The sequence below is a fragment of the Alligator mississippiensis genome, chromosome 4 (genome assembly GCF_030867095.1).
Source record: "Alligator mississippiensis isolate rAllMis1 chromosome 4, rAllMis1, whole genome shotgun sequence".
Taxonomy (NCBI): domain Eukaryota; kingdom Metazoa; phylum Chordata; order Crocodylia; family Alligatoridae; genus Alligator; species Alligator mississippiensis.
The window spans coordinates 150,941,043-150,956,013 of NC_081827.1; the positions used below are offsets into that span (position 1 = coordinate 150,941,043).

Consider the following 14,971-nt stretch of genomic DNA (forward strand, 5'->3'; position numbering starts at 1 on the left):
CATAATAATTTACCACACTGACCACTCTAGCATTAAAGAAACTCTCTTCTCTACCCTAGATGCCCAATTCAAAAAGTCAGTCAAAGAATGGCTCCATGTTCCCACCTGCAACAGCTTGCTCTACTTGAGTTCAAGAGATGGAAGCAGTGGACAGCCTTCAACAACATACAGGCCAGGTGTCTGCAACAAATTGCCAATTTGTCAGGCTCACTGATTTTCAAAATAGCACTTAGTGGAGGGATTTGGGGTTGAATATAAAGAACTATGGCTGGCATCAGGTGAAAGTGAAATGGGAATGCCCACTGTAACCTTCCCTGGTGACCAGGGGCACCAGATCCAATAGCAGTACTGTAGATGTAGAGGGGTAGAAGGGACAATTGCTTGTGGATGCCATTTGCTAAAGGGTTGCCAAACTGGGCTCAAACCTTGTGACAGGGTACTGCCTCCATACAACGTGCCATTTGAAACAGGTCATTGCCAGTTATAGGGGTTGCTTCAAGTATGATAGGCCATCTCCAAGACAAAAACATCCTTACCCACACTGAGGAACCACATCAAGATTTTTCCCACCTCTCTGAAATTCTAACTATGAACCTTTCAAGCAGTAGCCATGCAATTGCAATTGCAATCATGGTAGCAAACCAAAGTCACAACTGCCCCTGTGCCCCAAGCGCCCAGCTGTGTCTCTACAGTATTGGCTACAATAGTTTGTACACTGTTTCATATTTCTAGAGCAGATGGTAGGGAAAATCTCATGTGAAGTTTTCCACAAGTGCTTTAAGTGAGACCATGGAATTGAAATGTTTGTGATCAGATGTTTCCTTCAGTCTTCATCTTTCCATAGATCTAAACACTTTTATGGGTGGCAATGAGAGGTAGTTCAGAAAACATAATTTTCATTGATAGGTACATATTATACTTTTATACCACTGTAAGGAGAGACCAAATGTACAGGGCTGTTTGGTTAAAGAAGACCTCTATTTGGAGCTCCAATAATTATAAAGGTATTTGAAATCTGAGCTGTACTCAGCAGCTGGGTGACACATCAATGGATCTGATCTGAGACAAGACAGCAGCCCTGCAGGAGCAGGGAGGATGTGGCAGTGACATTATACAGGCCTTTGCCAGGACCTTGATTGACTGGACAGAGGTGTTAGGAGGCTGTGACCTCACAGAGAGACTGAGGTCAGAGACAGCAGCCCCTGAGCCCCAGAGGCTTTGCCCCAGCAGGTCCCTCTCTCAAAGCCTCTTTTGAGGATTAGGTTGGATTCAGACTCATGCACCTGAGCATTAGGGAGAAACCTCTGCAGAGCGTTCTTCCCTTCCTGCTGGTACGTTCTGTAGAAAATGCACCTCCCCAGTTTAGCAGGTAAGAGCTTTGCTGAGAGCTTGAAGATTATCTGCTCTGACATGCCTACCTCCTGCTGAACTCTAGGGACAGGAAACAAGGCTAAGATGGTAGAAAATGTTCCACTGTGGATTCTTCCATTTACAACTACTAGTGACTCCAGACTCCTTTTGCTGTCCTTCCTTCCCTCATTCTTTTCTTCTCTCTTTCTTTTTTTTCCTTTGCCCTGTTTCTCTTAGTCCAGGGGTAGGGCCAAGCTGCTTTTCAGATCTCTGAATTGACCATCTCCATATACAAAAAGACTTGCTCATATTCTCACAGTGATTGCCCCTGGGGAGCAGCACCATCCTTTCTGATACTTGCTGGTTGTTGTTGGCTTTCAGCTCCTGTGATTCTCCACACTGTTTGGAGTGAGTGTTGAGGTGCCAGGGAGGAGACTCAGAGCTTCACTGTTCTCTTGTGAGGCCAAGCAAATAATGCCTACCCGAATATATTTGATGGATTTGGGAACTTCTCCACATTAAGTGCCTATGGGCCGTTCATGGTTATTTTGATTTGGTAGTTCTAAAATGTTTGGTGAATAATTTCTATGAATAATCCCAAATCTATAGTTCATTTGCAGACATTTTGTTTGAGCACCTCATGTCTATAATATGAACAGCGTTGACTATTTTGGTCCTGCTGGCATCTGGGAAGGATATGTGAAAAGAAAGCAGGATTCCTGAGTTCTCTGATCTCTACAAATGGCTGGCATTTTGACCTTCAAAAATCCCAATACATTCTTCTGCCTGTAGTCTCTCCACCTGTAAAGTGGGCAGCAATGGGGATCCATTCCAGAGCATCTATAAGGCATTTGGGACAAGCCAGGCTTATATGAAGTGCCACAGTCTACAGAAAACAAAACAAAACAAGCCTTTCCAGTCTGTTGAGGATGGGAAGAGGAAGGTTGTGGAGAAGATGGGATGTGTGGAGCAGGGACTTGAATCAGGCTCCTGGATTCCACCCATTCCAGTGGGAGAGCTGTTGTTTCCTGGTTAACGGAGGATTCATGGCTCTTGGCTTCGCTCTGGCTTACTCCCTCTGGCAGGGCAGTTCCCTGTTCTGTACCTCAATTTTACCATCTGTCCAGTGGGGAATAAGAGCAATTTTCTGACTCCTGCAAGAAGGAAGAACTGCTTCTGTAATGAGTTTTAAAGCCTTTTGAACTCAGGCAGGGGATGGCTGAGTGCACTGAGGACAGAAATCCTGATTGTTTCCTCTCATTTACCATTGACAGGTAACAACACATCTCTGCACTGTCACAGTAATAGAATTGCCACAGTGTTATTTGTGACTGCTGTGTGGCCTAAAGTCTGGTGGTGATAAACACTGTGATTCAGAGATTCTCACTTAGTTAAACTACTGGTGTGGAATGATAGAGAGTATTTTCTCAGGGGCCATATGATTTGGGTAAGACTAGAGTAAGTTTATGATCAGTACAGGACATGCCCAGCCTATGAAGCAAGCCCCAAGTCACCAGTTCCTGGAGAGAGTGAGAGACAGAGGTTGACAAATGGGCAATTGCAGGAGTCATAGAGGTCCCTAGACCTATCCTTGTAATCCTGGTGAGACATTGAATGGTTCTGTTTCTGATAATTGAAACTGGCACAGTGTGACCCATGTGTAATCTTACTCCATATGCCATACTGTTGTTATACTGGAGGTATTAAAATTGGTTCTTAAAAAGAGCGAAGTATCTGGCTGCATGAATACCTCTCCCAAAGATGGGGCCGATGGTATGTCATTGTAATGCCATGTGGGCTGTGGAATGCAATGGAGCAGCAGATGGAGCAGGCCATATGTATCTGGATGTCAAGTCCACTGGGATGCCATTGAGGTACATAACGAAGCTCCTGAGCAAACAGTGTGAAGTCAGAAGAATGTGCTAGGTTAGCTTTGGTGAGCACATGTAGGGCTGCATCTGCAAAGGTTGGTGGTGCGGAGATGTGCTTCCTAGGGCACAGTGAAAGAACTTTGGGCTGCTCCTTGCTCATTATGGGTGATTTATATGATTCATAGTTTATTCAGTGTGTAATTATTTTGGCTGCCTATGGAATACAAAGGCATACAAAGCCCTAAGGTTATTTGCAGGGTGACCACCGTCAGTCTGAGAATTTTCTTTAGCTGCTAGGTCCTCTCTGTCTGTTAGCAGAGCTGTGTGCAATAGCTTTTTAGACCCTTTGTGAAGGGAAAGGGATATTTTTATGGGACTGACATGAAAAGACATGAGGGCAAGTAGCCTTGATCCAGCATCTTATATAGTTTCTGTGTGGTGGTATGGCAGGTCTAGAATGGACCCCTGAGACACCCTGAAGCAGGTTAGATTGTTACGGTGTGGTGCTGGGAATGCCCTCTACAATGCAGTCTTGTCCTCAAAGCAGAGAGGAACTAGAAGGCTATGGTTAGTCTGTATTGTGTTTTGAGTCCCTCTTCACTGATGGACTGTGATCTAATGTAAGTTTAACACCTTCCCATGGATACCTGTTCTATACCCACACCCTATAGCACAACTATTCCCTGGGTTTGGCTGCAGCCTACTCTGCACAGTTTCTCGGGGGGTTTTAATTGCATACCAGGCTCCATGCAGGTTCTGAAGTTTCAGGGTAATTTCTGGGTCATGGCCTGTCCAGAGAGTTTCTTCCTCCTCTTCTCCCCCACCCCCATGGCCAGTTTTGAAAGGCATGTGCAGACAGAGTGGGGTAATGGGGCTGGTAGTGTATAACTTAGCAGGTTCATCACATGCCTTTTTATTAGATGTGATACATTTATGGGGGAGATTGGGATGGGGGATAAGGGGATGAGGGGGATGACTAGAGGGTGGGAAACCACTTTCTTCCTGAATCCGGCCCTGCTGGGGGAGCCTGTATATCATGATGACACACACTGTGGAGTGTAGTTTCTGCAGCTACAGTCTGCACATATATGGGCATAATCTTCAGATCACAAAACAAAAAGGGAATATCAGAGAGTTTATATTTCATGCCTGAAACACTATCTTGGGATCTCTGTGTTACATTCTGTCTGAATCATTTTAAAGCTTCACACATCTGTGAATACCAGACAATTTACACATAGCCCCACTGATAAGCATGAATGAATAACACAGAACAGACCACACTGCAATAGCTCAGAGAGAGGAGTAAATAAGTGTTCTGACTGCTTTTGAGGACATAATGAGGCAGTTTAGCAGGGGGATTACAGAGGTGTGGATGACCATGGTACTGGCCAACTCAAAACCAAAGACTCGCAGCGTTCCCTCTACCCACTGCCCTTGTGTAGTATACTGCTGTGTATACTACCATATGGAACTGGCTCATGAAGACAACATTAAGGAGAAGGCTAAATATAAGACAAGGGAAAGGAAATTACACTTCAACATGTGTTACTGAAAGTGGGGCCTTCTTTTAATGTGTTCTCTGCTATAGTAACACAGGGTGCTATAGTAACACCTGTGCCCTTGCCCATTTTGTGTCTACTCATGCCAGTATATTCTTCCCCAAGCCCCAAGCAGGGAGGGACCAGAAGCATGGAACACCTCCTCTGGTTATTAACTCAACAGCAAACCAGTGCCACATAATGGCAGGCACACAACCAGTACCAAGAGTTGAAAATGTTGCTGCCCCATCATACACAGACCCAAAACACATAGAATAAAGTTCAGCCTGCAGCTGAGGAACAGCAACAAGAGTCTACCATTGTGGCCCTGGTTTGGAAACAAGTTTAGTTAGCATCACAGACAAGGATGAAAGCAACCAGCTTCCAGCTTCGAGTAGCAGAAAAGTAGATTAGGGGCCTTATTTACTTGTGGGATGCTGAATACATGAGATGATTCAGGCATTTTAATGAGACCAGCTCCCAATAGCTGCTCTAATTAAATCACTGCCCCCCACACCACATCCTGGAGAACGTGTATAAGCACCCAAGGTGACCAGGAACATCCAGCATAGATTACCAAGATCAAGTCATGCCTAACCAAACACCTTCTATGTTAAGATGACAGGCCCTGCATAGAAAGAGTGCAGTTTCTTGACTTTTGCAAGGCTTTTGATACTGTCTTCCATGATATTTTCATTAATCATTTAAAGAAATATAGATTAGATGGATATTCTCTAAGGTGGATAAATGACTAGCATGATTCAATGTCTAGATGGGAAGAGGTAGCAAGGGGTTCCACGGGGGTCTGTTTTGGGTCTGGTATTATTAACACTTTCATTAATAATTTGGATGATGGGATTGAGTACATACTTAGCAAATTTGCGGATGTCAAAGTCAGGTGGTAGTATTCTCCATTTGAGGTTAATGCTAGGATTTCAAATGGCCTGGATAAACTGGAGAAATGGTCCACAATCAGTAAGGCAGAATTCAACAAGAACAGTTGCGAAATCCTGGACTTGGGACAGAGCAACTCCATGCAGAAATACAGACTGGGGAATGATTGCTTAGGCTGCAGTGCTGTAGAGAAGGATGTGGAGGTTACAGTGAACTATAAGCTGAATATAAGCCAACAGTGTGCTCTTTGTTTCAAAGAAAGCCAACAGTATCCTGGCTCTGACATGCTGTACACTCCATTAACCATGTTCCAGACCACTTAAGAAGTCCCCTGTGGTTCAGTTTTAGAATCATTTTCTGCCACACAGGAGACCCAGGATCAATTCCTGGATGCTTATACAAATACAGCTATGGAGGCCCCCAATGTCTGGACTCAGTCTTGCCTTTGGATTCTGTCTCAGTGGCCTAAAGTAGTGGTCTCCAACCTTTTTATGGTGAAGATCACTTTTTGGCACCCCAGGATCTACTGTGCCCTCCTCCACCTGCCCTGCCCGTGCTGCTCAGGGAATGGGGAGGCAGCTACCCCAAAATAGATAGGTCCCCTCCAAAACTGAACTGTAGAAACAGACAGGGAAAGAACAATTTTCTGAGGCTGTCTTTCAGTCAGGGGTTGCCAGCCACTCTCTCTCATGAAACTTAATCCTCATGCCAGGAGGCTGCCTCTACAGGGTCTTACATCTGAAGCAAGGAACCACCACCAACGGGGCATACCTCCAAGAGGTGAGTTCTGCCCCTCACAAAAAGGTATTACTGGGTGGTAATGCTGAGGGACTATGTCTAGGTTTTACCTAACATCTATAAAACTCTTAGCTATAGCACTTTTTGAGGGTTGGTCACAAATTGCCAATTTGTCTTGGAAAGAAGTAAAATCACCTGGGCTCACTTACAGTTCACTTACACAGTGGAACTATACTGCCTAGTACAGCACACAAGGCTTAGACACTGAGCATTTTCCAGCCACCCACAGCCCTACTATTGACCTACATGAGAAAACAGGGCCATAGATTGCTAGAGTATCAGACCAAATAGGAAGATCAGGGCCTCTCATCTGACTGCTTACCTATCAAAGCCTGTAGAATGTCACTAAATGGCTCCTTGGCCTTGGCTCCTTGGGGTCGAGTAAACTCATCTGTGATAGAGCACATTTGGTGCTCTGTCACTTTAAGGGCTGGAGCAGGTAGCCAGCAGGTGTTTGATTAGGGTGGCCATTTCAGAGCCCAACTCTCAGGGCTGGGGCAGCAGTTTGCTGCCAGCCAGTGAGGGAGAAACATCACCTGGCTGAGCTACTGCTCCAGGAACATCTTGGAGGTATGGGCTGGGGCTATGGGGAAGGAGGAGGTCACATGGTCCTGGGCATGACCTAAAACTGCACCCTGCCAGGGTAGGGAGGCCTGGTGAAACTATGCCATTGAAACGCCAGGGCCACTAACCTTCCCAGTGAGAGTGCCTCAATAACCCCAGCCCCCATCGTCTTGTGGGTCACTAATAAGAGGCACCTGAGCCCATATGGGTGTAAGACACAGGGGTGTGGGCCAGGCACGCTCAGAGCGGAGCACCTGATCCTGCCGGGGTGTAAGACCCCAGGCCCTAATGAGAGGGTGGAGTTAGGGCTAGGTATGCTTAAAGGGAAGCACCTGAGCCTGAGGGGGGTGTTCGACCCTGGGGCCCCAGAGTAGGGGTGCAGTGTTGGTCTAAGGAATGGGTGATGTGGCCCCATAAGGGACTAGGGGAAGAGTCAGCCCACAGTTGATGAACTGACTGGCAACTGCTCAGATGAGGGTCATGGGAGGCACCCAAGAGGCTGAGCCAGGGCCACTCAAAGAATGAAGTGTCAAGCCTGATGGCCCTCCAGGGTCCCTCTAGGGAGCAGGGCAGGGTGAATGAGGCCCAAGGAGGGCGGAATGAGGGAGGCCTAGTGAGAGCAGATGGAGTGCAAGAAGCCCCGGTGAGAGGTGGGTGGTGTGAATGTGGCCCAGGGTAGGGCAGTGTGTAAGAGGCTTAACTATGTGCTAAATTTGGCCTGTCCTTAAGCCGGAGATAGAACAAATGATATCATCTGCAAGGCATGGGACACTTTAAGGGGAGGTTGGAGTGTGTACTTATTACCCTCCTACATCAGGGTACCCAAAAGGCAGCCTCCTGCCTAATTAACATCTGGATCAATTAACAACAAGGCGTGGCATGCAAATGAGGTGGGTAGTTTGCCCATAGACAGGTGGTAGGCCGATACTGAGATCAGGCCTGGGAGTTTGCACCATCACACCGAGACTTATCCATTCAGCCTGACCACCTACACCTCAGAACAATCCTTACAAGAGCAGAGAGGAAAGGAGTGAAGGGAGAACAGATCTTGTATTGGAAGGTAGAAGATCTAAGTACTACTATCCTGGCTTTTCCAATAAATCACTTACTTCCTTTACAGCTACAACATGGGGGACCATGTGAAAGCAGAGTTGCAAGCCCTTTTCCTGCTCTGCAAAGTGCAACAAATATGTATTGTATTGGTCTGGACATGCTCTAAATGCATAACTCAGTGTAACAAAGTGAGTAGCCTCTTCTTTTTTACTATGTACCCTGCTTAATACCCACAACCAATAGTGAATGAGTGGGGGAGCTGCAAGAGACACAGCAAGGAAGTTAATTAACGGGGAACTATGCAGGACAGGACATCAAATCTGAAAGAGTGTGGAGCAATGACATCACAGGGACTTTGGCAGGACCACAAATGATTTGGAAAGCAACTCAGTGTCCTCATAACGATCCTCATATCAAACTTATAGAACTAGATGCAGGGTTGGAAATTGCCTTCAAAGACCCTGGGTCCTTATTCTGGCAAGATTTTTCAGGGATTCTGGAGGATTAGAGGGAATTGTAGCTAAAATCCTTTAGCAGTAGGGCAGTTCCATGTTATTCTCCTTTCCAGCTATTGGATTTTTAGAGAAATCTGATACCCACCGTCTGTCAGGGAATAGTTTTGCTTAGTGTTTGAACTCTGTTCAAGCTGATATGTATATCTCAGTATCAGTGAGATACTGAATAACTAGATTTGGATAAATATGGTACATCTTTGCAATGCAACATTTTGGTTAATAGACACAGAACCATTTGTGGCCTATAAATGGCCTGGGCCCTATATACCTACAGGATTGCCTCCTGTCTTATGTACCACCCGGATACCTACAGTCAGCTGAGAATAACATCCTTCAAGTTCTATGTGTGCTGTGTCCACAGGGCAAAAGCACATTCGAGAGGTCATTCTTGGAAGGCACTAGTCAGCTTTGGCATAGAATGTTCTGGTTCAATGAAATGTTGTCAACATATGGTCAAGGGATCTCCGGTAGAGGGCCATGCCCCTTGCTGTGGAGGAAGGCAGAACCCCCACCACCCGTACCAATCATACCTAGGCTAAAATTCCTTCCTGACCCCAAATATGGTGTTAACCTTGACCCTGAGCAAAGATGCAGGACCCTCTAGCCAGGAACCTGCAGCTTTGGTCCAAGCAGAAGCATTGGCACACGCCAGGCAAAGTCCCCAGCCTTGCCTGTAGCCAACACACAATGCCCCTGAGGGAGGCTTAAAAAAACCCTGTCACATGCAGCAGAAATGGAAGGTGGGGGCAACCAGCAAAGCCCAGAATCCTGGGAAATACCAGTAATTGAATATAGGCATAGCTACACCTATATCATGCCCAAACAGAGGCTGTCTAACTTTTTTTTGTAAATACCTCCAGTGACAGAGAATCCACAACTTCCCTAGGCAGTCTATTCTAATGCTTCACTATTCTCAAAGTGAAGAAGTTTGGGTTGTTTTTGTTTTTTTTTCCAGATATCCAATCTAAACTTTCTTTCCTGCAACTTCAAGCTATTGGTTCAAGTCCCCTCTCTGCAGCAAGTCAGCAAAAATTATTTCCTTCTATGCTATGGCAGCCCTTCAAGTATTTGAAGCCTTGGGGTTAGGAACAGCTCCATAATCAAGAATGGTTTCTTGCTGTGCTCCTCTAAATCACTGCACACTGGATTTGCTATACACTTTAAATTCATCCTCTCACTTGAGAGCCAGGGAGGTGGGCCTTTTCTAGTGTGACATATTTCAAGAGAGAAGCAGCAGCTTGGAGCTTAATACAAAAAAGGTTTTATTTAAAACAAAACAAAACAAAAAACCCTTTAAATTTATGATGAAGAATAGAAACCAGGAAATGTATGGAGAGTCTGATAATTTGGAAATAAAACGGAAATTAGAGCCCCTTCTTTAGTCACATTCAGAGATTTTGGTGAGTAAATGAAACCATTTTCAAGAAGTGAGTCTCAGTTATTCCAGGTTTGGTTGCCCCTTCAGCCACTAAGACCCAGTATGCGTTTTGGAGAGAAGGAATCTAATCATACAGCATTTACACTCCCACAGAATATTTGCTCAACACAAATCCATTCTTAGAGCGACAATCCAGACATGCCATCTTCAACATCAGCATAATAACCCTTCCCTCCAAGAAAGAGGGAAGGGTCATCTTGCACAGCCTCAGAGGTTCCTTCACTTTCAAGTCAGTGCACACTCCATTCTGAAAATATCAACAGAAATACATTACAAGCACTATGTCTAACATGCATCCACATGCCCTCACACAACACATGTGCAGTCTATAGCATTGGCTGCTACTTGTCTTCCATCTTTGCTTCTAACTGAGCCCAGAGAAGTTGCCATTCTTACTCTCTATGCCTGCAAAGGCTATGCTTACATTCTTGGTGCACAGAGGCTCAGATTCAGCAAGAGGATTAGAGGATTCCCCACACTAGTATTCTGTACTAGTGGTCAAGACAATGGAAGATCAGGGCTTGAGTTCACCAGGAAGAAGAGGGCCTAGAACACAAGTCTCCAACCATCTCTGGGAGTGCTGTAACACTAGACAGTTATGGAACAGTTGGGTGGCACTGGCATCAGATCTTCCCTTCCTCAGAACAGGACCTGGGGTTCAGGCACATGTGGACAAGGATGGCTGTGCTCTAAGGAGGGATGTAAGTTAAGGCACAATCCTGCTCCCAGCAATTCCTGTTTTCTTGAGCATTGGCTTTTGTGGGTCACTATTTGGAAGCTCCTAAATCTCTTCAGTGACTTTTTTAAGGAGCCTAGGGACAGATCAGTAGTAATTCCAATTCCAGACACCCGATTATTAATCAGAACAAGGCATAGAATAGAGCTGTTGAAGGGGATAATTTGGATTTTGTATTTACAGTTCTGTCTTATTCCAAGGCTTTCACTTGGTAACAGTAAGCCATTCTAGCTTGGAGGCACCCAAGGAGGTAGGTTCTTCTCAGCTGATGGCACAGTGTTTGTTAGCGTGGCTCCTTGACAGATCTTCACTCCAGATGCCTCTATTTTGCCATACTTATATTTCTTGGGGATGGTTCTTCAACAGCTGTCCGTGATTCTATGAACATGGGCAGGATTATGTTGTATAGATGTTTTGAGGACTCTATGATGGTGATAAAAATAATACAGCTCAGTCCCACACTGTCAGAGAGATTCTACAAAGAAAGCTCCAGGAGCAGATTGGCTCCTGTGCTGTGATCTTTTGGGTTCAAGAGAAGTGTGAGGAGATCAAAGGGTTGGCTCTCTTCTTCATAGTGAAGGGGTCACATTATCTTATGACAATATCTGTAGCCGTAGGAAATCATTATGCCAGCAGGAAACTCAACAGTGTAGAGCTCCCTAGACAATATATCTCAAGAGGAAGAGCCTTAATACTGGAGGATAATGTAAGTCTTACCTATCAAAACAAAGCAGATTCACATTTGATTTTCATTTAGTGCACAGAACTGAATATTTAATCCCAGGCCAATTCCCTGCAGATTTTAAGACAGTAGCTTAGCACTTGTAAGAAGATTTCAAGGAGCCTTATGATACAGTGACACAGGTCATGTAAGTGCTTACTCAGGGTGGCTACTTTAGAATTTTGCCTTCAGCTTCTCTCCTCTGGTTTCTGTTTTTGATCCCTAAAGCGGGCCCTGTTTCATGTTCTAAAGTTTCCTTCTGCAGTGATTAGGACTAGAAAGCTTGCTGTTCTTTAAAGGGAAACAGCATTTCTTATGTGCTTTTTCGCTTCCAGGAGCTGGGAATTTTGGAAAAGCCCACATGTCATGAGATGAGTGATAAGGTTGTGAGCATTGGAAATATTGTTCTTTCCTCTCACCTGTCTGTGAGCTCCTATTCATGTCTTGTTCTGCTGGGACCCCAAAGATTCCCTGGTATTGCTGCCCAAAACCAGGATCATGTGCAAGATCAGGAACTTCTCCGGCATCATCATAACCACCTTCTGGGACACCTCCAGCCAGGGCAGGGGCCTCTGCAACAGAGAAAGGAATCACTGGGCATGAGGTGGGACCATCACTGAGTAGAGAAGTAAATTACCTGAAAGGGACTAAAAGCTGAGGGGCTTATACTTCTCAAAGCCAGGGCAATGAGAAACAACAACACCCACCACAAACTCAGTTTCAGAGGATGCTGAAATCCATGAAAGTCAGGAACCACATTTCAAAGTGAAGATGTCCTTACATGCTTCAGGAAGGAGCCAAAAGCAGTATCCCAGCTGTTGGGTGTGAGGAAGGTGTGGGAAATCCAAGTGGGACACTGGGAGGTGAGTGAGTCCAAGGCTAAAGAGTAAGTTCTCAGTGTGTCTTGAGCGTTATTCTTTGTACATTAACTAGAGCTCACCTTGCCGTGCAAGTGTTTGTTTGTCTACTTGTATGCACTTTGGGTGATATTCTCTTATTTCCTGGTCATCTAAATGCCTGTTTTTTGCCATATACAGGGCATTCTGGCACCTACACACCTAGGTGAAGACTTGTGCACATGGAAACTATGCACATCTATATGGGGAGTCATGGGGACTCAGCATGTGAGGCAAGTACTTACCTACGCTCATTATGGATGTGTAACAATGTCTAAGTTTGAAATGGAGTCATTAACAAGCCAGGGCAACCAGGCTTTGTTTAAGGCACAGAAAAAGACTGGATATGTCCCTTTTCCACCCCCTCCCCAGGCTCAGTGGTGGGGACACTCACTTTGGAAGCCAGAGATCCTGTGTTCTAGGCCTCCTTCCCAAAACGGGAATGAACAAAGCCGTCCCAGGTTAGCCTTCATGATCTTCTCCAGTTCTGATTTACTAATATATCAGTTGGAGAAATGGACTGAAGGGTACCACAGGGGAAAGTTCCACCCCGATAGGAATCTTCTGTGAGTGAAGGGAGGAGAGGAAGGGTTAGAATCCAAGTCCTCTGGCAACTCAGAAAAGTTAGGAAAGAGAAGAAGTCTTTTTGACACTTTTTTTTGTTGTTGCCAGTTTGTTCAACTACATAGTCACATAGTCACCCACAGGTGTTTAGGAGTAGAATTCCCCTGGGTGTGTAAGTGCCAAAAATGCCTCATAGATGACTTAGGAAAGAGCCATTTAGATGATCACAAAATAATAGAATGTCACCCTTTATCACTCTGTTAACCCTTTGGGAGGAGACATAAGCAGATGCATGTATGTTGCATGTAGTCTGTAGGCTATGCACTGTCCATACCACACCATACCACACCATATCTTTGTATTCTGGCCTAAGTCCTGGAAAAGAGCAGGGGGATGAATGTGGTGGCCCTCCCACCTTCCAGACTCAACAGCTGAGCTGTAAAGTCAAGCTCACATAAGGCCTAGCTTTCTCATCCTTGAGCCATAGAGGAAGTTTGATTTTTTTTTTCCTAGATAAGAATGGTTTCTAAGCACTACCTAGTCCTTTCCCCAGCACTCCTTTTGAAATAGAATCACTTCAACTGGCACATAACAATTGCTGGATAGGATGGAGTGGAGTTATTTCTGTCTCACTGGGAGCTAGGGTCCACGTTAGAACTCAGGGCTGGCTCTTTCACAGTGGCATTTATAACACTTAACCTTGCTTCTCCTGGCTTCAGGCATCCATCCTGGCCCCACTTATCTCCCTCTCTTGACTTTCAAGGGTGCAAGCTTCAAAGGAGGTTTGGAGAGGGGTTGGGATGATGCCCAACGTATGGTCCAGGGGTAGGAGTTCTGCTTCTGGAAATCAGTTTTATGCAATTTTAGACTGTGGGTCTAAAGTATTTGGTCCCTGGGTCTAAGATATGGAAGAGCTCTCCTCCTCCTTGAATTCCAACCCCACTACTTGAGGGATTCAGTGTGGCTAACATTTTGTGACTCATACATGTACACTGGGTGCATTTTTATAACCATGCACCAGAATACTGTTTAACCCACTGAGCAAATATGAGACATACTGATATGATTATGTATCCACACTGCACAAGTAATAGTGGGTAATAGAATCTCAATGCATAGATGCCAAAAAAGGCCAGTTTCATAGTTGGAAATCTGTCATTTAGGTGAACCAAGGTGAATGGAATTCTAGCATTTCTGTGCCTATACACTCATGACCCATTAGCTTGCTTCACTCATCACCTGCTTCCTCAGCTTTCCATCGCTTCTAAGGAGCTCACTGTGTTGCATTTCCCATGAATGGTCTGTCCTTTTGTGACCCTGGCTCCTCGGGCTGCCCAATTCTCAGGGCAGACAGACTCACAGGCTGTCTGACTCCTAGCATCATTGCAGTTACTTCCCCAGATGGCCTGAAGCCTCCTTGTGCCAGTGCACAGGTGACACACAGCCTGCCTTGCAGGGTTTTGATTTTCCTGGGGGGGAGGGGGGGGACCTGTTTTCTTTAAAAAATGCCCACTCTGCAAACATTGCAATTTCCACCGGAAATCCCTCCACTGGACATGTTCTGATCATTCCCAGAAGTACTGTCCTGGCCTAGAGCAGCAAGCACTTCTCTCTTTCCTGGTCTTCTCCAGCTCAGGAAGTAAGAAACAGTTTTGGAACCTCCCACAGTTAGACCACTGCTGGTAGTCATCTCCCATCATTTCAGGCTTGTTATACTGTGGAAAGAGTATATCAGGGCCCTGGGAAGGCCTGAGCATGTCACTGATCTCTGCTGACACAGCTGAGTTCTCAGAAGACCTGAATTTTTACTACTAAGGCTGTTCCAGACTCTTTCTCAGGGCTTGCTGAAACCAAGGGATGGATAGTAGGGACTCTCATTGACCCATTCCCAGATGGGAGTGGATTTGTGGATGGAGTTCAGCAGGGTGATATTTTGGTATGACAGGCCCTTTGAGGCCAGGGCACATTGGTGCGATAGTACCAAGATGCCCTCTTACACACTAGCACACTTGGCTGCATTGTATTATAGA

The 14,971-nt window shown here is 45.4% G+C and overlaps 1 pseudogene; it reads right to left on the bottom strand.

Annotated features, from left to right (window-relative positions):
* Positions 1–11,918: 11,918 nt before the first annotated feature.
* The window catches only part of LOC132250073 (antigen WC1.1-like), an 84,925-nt pseudogene continuing 81,872 nt past the window's right edge, over positions 11,919–14,971 (bottom strand).